We start from the raw sequence: 5,717 nt of genomic DNA, 5'->3' as shown, positions 1-5,717 counted from the left end.
TTGACACACCTTGATCACACAGTCTGGTGTGCTTCTTCCATGTGGGCTTTGTTGCTTCTCAGCTAGATAGCCGCTTTTCTTATTTTCAAGGCTTTAAGACTCCAGACACTATATCTTGAAATAGCCAGGCACATCAGCTTTCTTCACCACATTTGCTTATGCACCCACTTTGTCTTCAGTGATTGTGCCGGGAAGGTCAGAATCATGGAATGCCAGGTTAATAGAGCAAAATGTTTTTGCATTGAGGGAGTACTTGAGTAGAGGCCCAATTTCCATCTATTACCTTAATACTAAACCTATAAATATATGTACATAGGTCTATTTCACCATCATCATATATAAATATATTTACATATGTATATGCCTATATTAGGCCTCTGTAAATGCCCTTTGCTTCCTAGTCCTTTCCCCTATTTCCTTTTACTCTCCTCTTGTTCCACTATCATATCAGCCTTCATTTGGGTTTCAGTAATTCCTCTCAGTTACATTGCCCTTGATTAATCCTTATGAGGCCTCCTATACCCTCCTCACCATCGATTTTGGATCACTTGTTCCCTTGTCCCTGGGTTTGTTAACACCCACTGCCTTTCCCCCACCTCCCCCTCTACCTTGTGCCCCCCAGAACTGTTGGTCCTGTTTTCTCCTCCAGATTGTTCATCCCGCTTATCTTATCTAGATAGACCTGCAGAGATAATAATATGCACAAAACACAAGACAGAACAAAACAAAGCAACAAAAGAAAAGAAAACAACAAAAACCAGTGACAAAAAAAGAGAAAAACCTATAAATAGTTCAAGGTCTGTTTGTTAACCTTTAGGACTGTTTTCCAGTTTAGTCTGATGGGGTGCCATGCTCTGGCCCCAAAGTCTTCCTTGCTCTGCTCCCCTTGCTGTTCTGTTGCACACCCTTAGTGTTTCACCTCGGTGTGGTGGGGTCAGATCGGGCACAATTCCTATACTGTCTCCAGTGTTGTCCCTGTAGTGCTATGGGTCAGTGAGGGATGTTATGTCTTATAGTAGGGCTGGCCCCATCATCCTCTCTGTGCATTGGCTGCTCTGAGCAGGAACATCATCCTCAGGGCTTGGTGGGCCAGGATGTGCTCCACTCTCTCTTCCTCCCCCTTCATTTGCTCCGGTGTGCTCTGATCGGACATGTCCCTCTCCCTGAGCTGTAGCTTCAGTGCTGTCCTCTGAAGTGATTTCTTCTGGGGGTAGGGAGACTGTCCACGTAGTTGGGATTGGCACCGGCCCCTCAGATGTCTCTATTAGTTTCCTGCTCCACGCCGGCATGTTGCATTCACATCTTGGAGCACTGGGTTGAAGTCTGGTCCCTCTTTCCCTGTGGACATATAAACAATACTCTCCCCTTGGGTGAGTTAGTGCTGTTTCCCCACTACCCAAGTCTTTTTTTTCCTTCCCTCCACCTCCTTTTTAATTGGCTATCATATGTATCCCTGGATTAGGTCTGGGCCCTGCCATACTACCTGGACCTCACCCCAGGAATGTATGTATACCTTAGCTTTTTCCCTGTGCTCCTTTGCATTTTAAGCTTATCTCAGCAGACTCATGTTGTATTGTCCTTTTGTGCTTGGCTTACTTCACTTAGCATAATTTCCTCCAGTTCTTCTCATGCGGTGATGTGCTTCATGTGTTCGTCACTGCTTTTTAGGGATGCATAGGACTCCATTGCATGTATGTACCACAGTTTTTCTATCCATTCTTATGTTGATGGAAATGTGGGTTGTTTCCAACTCCTTGCAATTGTGAACTGTGCCGCAATGAACATTGGAGCACAGATGTCTGGCCTTCTGGGTATATGCCCAGTAGGAGGATTGCTGGGTCATAGCTCCATAGGATTTTTAAGGACTAATTTTTCATAGTCAGATTGCCAAGTATTTTTACTGAGGTGCTTCTGGGTGGACTAGGGCTCCATATCTTTTGGATAACAGCTGAGAGAGGTGAGATAGGGATAGCAGCAGAACTACATATTGTTTTTTCCACATGTCATCAAGTCAGTTCCAAGCCACAGTGCCCCTATGCACACCAGGATATACCCTGCCTGGTCTTGCACCACCCTCACAAGCATTCCAATGTTTCAGCACATTGTTGTAACCACTGTGTCCATCCATCTTGTTGAAGGTCTTCCTCTTTTTCGCAGACCCTCTACTTTACCAAGCATGATGCACTTTTGCAGGGACTGGTCTCACCTGATAACATGTCCAAACTCTCACCCTCTGTGATAGTTAGGGTTTATGTCAACCTGGATGGATCAGAATTCTCCCATGATCTGATCTAACACAGTATGGTCAACTCTATGACTGGATCTTTGTGCAGCAGCCAAGCTGTTAATCTGGCCACAGGCTAGTAGACCGTGTATGGAAGCTAGCTCACTTCTACTGCTGGATCCGTATCTGGCATATGGTGTATCGACCTTCTGTTATGTCACCTGCCAATCCAGGATCCATCAGTGGATTGCCGGCCTTGGAATTCATTCAGCTCCATGCCCACTTGCTTTATCCATCTTTGCTACTCATCAGCCCTGCAGCTACATGAATCCAGGGAAGCCTTCGACTATATATGATCCACAGACATGAACCAGACTGGACTTACCTACTTGTACAACTGTGTGAGCTATTTCTTGACATGAATCTCTTTCTGTGCACACACACACAAAAGACATTGCTTTTGCTTCTCTAGAAAGCCCCGCTTAACACATTTGGTACCAAGAGTGATTCTAGAGAAAATGGTAAAGATGAGTTTTCTAAATTGGTTGGCAAGTTTGATTAGGCCTAAAGCCACTGAGAATTCAACCTCTGTCTCGGTAAATATGGACAAGTCTGTCATTATCAGTACAGAGGGCACTGTTAGCCCATGGTGTGAGGGGGCAGAGTGAATACCCCAAGTAGAAATTGTGTAGTGATATCATTAACATCACAAGCAAGTAAAACGTTGCTGAATATAATTTAGAAATGGTTGCAGTAAGACAACATTAGGGAGCTGACAGAAATTCAAACTGGACTCTGAAGAGGATATAGAACAAGGGTTATCATTGCCGATGTCAGATGAACCTTGGCTGAAAGCAGAGAATACCAGAATGATGTTCACTTGTGGTTTCTTGACTATGCAAAGGCATTTGATTGAGTAAATCATAACCAACTATGAGTAACACCGAGCAGAGTGGGAATTCCAGAATCCCTAATTGTGGGCTCATTAACAACCCGAGCTTTGCAGAAGGCACGACATTGCTTGTTTATAGTGAAGAGGACTTGAAGGACGTACTAGTGAAGATCAGATAACAGAGCCTTCGTTGTGGATTACAAGTCAGTGTCAAGAAAACCACTCGACTGATAGACAGCATCGTGATACATGGAGAAAAGATTGAAGTTGCCAAGGATTTCATTTCGCGTGTGTACAAAATCAACACCCATGGAACTGGCAGCCAGGAAAGCAAACGATGTATTGCACTGGGCAAATCGGCTGCCCAAGGTCTTTCACAACGATGAAAGAACAAATCCGTCCCCTGGAGGACAAAGGGACCCTGACCTAAGCCATGGCATTCTCAACTGCATTACATGCACGTGAAAACTGGACAGGGAGTAGGGAACACTGCAGAAAAGTTGATGTCTTTGCATTATAGTGCTGCAAAAGGATATTAAAAATACCATGAACAGCCAGAAAACAAACATCTGTCTTGGAAGAAGTACAGCCAGAATGCTCCTTAGAAGAGAGGTTGGCGAGATTTCATCCCACCGGCCTTGGATGTTGCCAGGACATCGTGGTTGCAGTAGATGCTCAGTGAAAAAGGAAGATCTTCAAGGAGACAGACCGCGTAGTGGCTCAAATACAGCAGCTGTGAGGATGGCGCAGGGGCGGGCAGTGTTTGGCCCTGTAGTTCCTAGGCGCTCTATGAGCTTGAACGGATTCGACAGTTTTAGGTGACTAAAACAACAACCACAGGGCCTTTATTGGTGTTAAGATCCCGGAAGAACTTTAACTCCAGATAAAAAGGTTAGGACACAGTGCTATAAAGGCTGGCTCATTTCATCAGTTCCCATACTTTCTTGTCCTCTATGTAAGCAATATAGGAAAGAAAAAGAAAAACAAACAAACAAACAAACAAAAATAACCAAAATGAAAAACTGAATCAGTCAGCAGCCACGAAAACTGCTCCCCCAGGTAAGCTATTTGCTCCTCTGAGAATGCATACGGGTCCTGCTCCATCTCCGGCTGGAGGCGTCCGCCAGAAAGCGCTCAGGCTCCAGGTTCCGACTCCTTTCTTGCACTGCCCAGCATCCTCCAGGTAGTATTTCGGGGAGGCCTACTTGCAAGTTAAAACGTGGTATTAACAATGTGTTTATATCAACAATTACATTTTCCCTGGAAATGCCTCCTCTCTGATGTACCTCTCGTTTCCCACATCCCTGCGCTGCCTCTCCTGAAGGACCACTTCTGCTTTCCTAGTTTAAATGTGAGACCATGGGTGGCTGTTTCCCCCTGACTCTCCTATGATTTCTAGTAAGACCAAGGACGATTTCTTTTTCATGTTTCCAAGGCTATATCGGTGCTCCAGGACCTCTGGTAAATTCATATGAATGAAAACATCGGCGGTTCGAAACCAACAAGCTGCTCCATGAGGAAAAGATGAGGCAGCCTGCTTCTGTAAAGACTTAAATCTTCAGAAACCCTGTGGGACAGTTTTAGCTTCCCCACCCTGGTTACGATGAGTTGGAATCAACTCCATGACCAGGACGTTGGGGTTCTTAGGCTGATATTCCAGTGGCTCTCCTTGTTTGGGCAGCTGAGCTATTCTCAACCCAGCTAGAAGGATTCTGCACCTCTTTCTTCCCTGCCTCCCTTCCCAGTGAATCCATCACACCACAAGTTTACTGACGATTTTGCCGAGTAATGGAGAAGGTTTTACATTGCAGACCTCAGCAGGAAAACCTGACAAGCCTCACAAATACACCTTCTCGCCTAAGTCGGAATAGTGGTTCCTTCTCCACCTCTTAGGGGTCAGACTCCATCCCCTCCTTGGCCTGCTGCTGAATCACTGTCCATATCTTCATTGCTCACATCTGGCTCCTCCTACCTTATAAACCCACAGCCATCACACGCTCAGAAGACAAAGGACCCCCTCCTTATTTTGGAAAATGCACGCCAGTCAATCATTAGATGTTACTTCGTATTCATGACACCTACTTTCCCTCTCCCTTTGTGAGGCTGGTCGAATGGTTCATGTCATAGCACACACAAAACGTCATCCTGTTCGTATGACTGTACTATACTGTGACAGACTGAAGAGTCAACCCCCCCCCGCCCCCGCCCCAAATACACACAGCTGGGGGCTACTGCCTAGGATCTTCAGCCACCCGTCAGCTGACGGAGCAGTCCTTAGCCATTGGAGGGGCACCCACCTGCTACTGCTCCAAGGTCAGGAGACTGGCCTCAGAAGACAGGACGGGAGGCATCAGCACATGTCCTGCCTGTAAAGTGGGGAAACGATGCCAAGTTCATCGTGATGTCCTGACAGTTAAGTAGGATGATCTCTGTAAATTACCTAGCAAGATACCTGGGCACTCGGAGGAGTTTACGGAAGAGACCCTGAATTAGACCTCGATGTCATCTCCCTGTTGATTCACTTTCCTGGTAAGTCCTCCTTTTGCTGGGAACTCGGTTGCTTCCCTCCATTTTGTTGCAATTTTCTTTTCCCACGCACCC

The sequence above is a fragment of the Echinops telfairi genome, unplaced genomic scaffold (assembly GCF_000313985.2).
Source record: "Echinops telfairi isolate 266 unplaced genomic scaffold, ASM31398v2 ScPeMD7_1957;HRSCAF=2489, whole genome shotgun sequence".
Lineage (NCBI taxonomy): Eukaryota > Metazoa > Chordata > Mammalia > Afrosoricida > Tenrecidae > Echinops > Echinops telfairi.
This window is presented reverse-complemented; position numbering follows the sequence as displayed.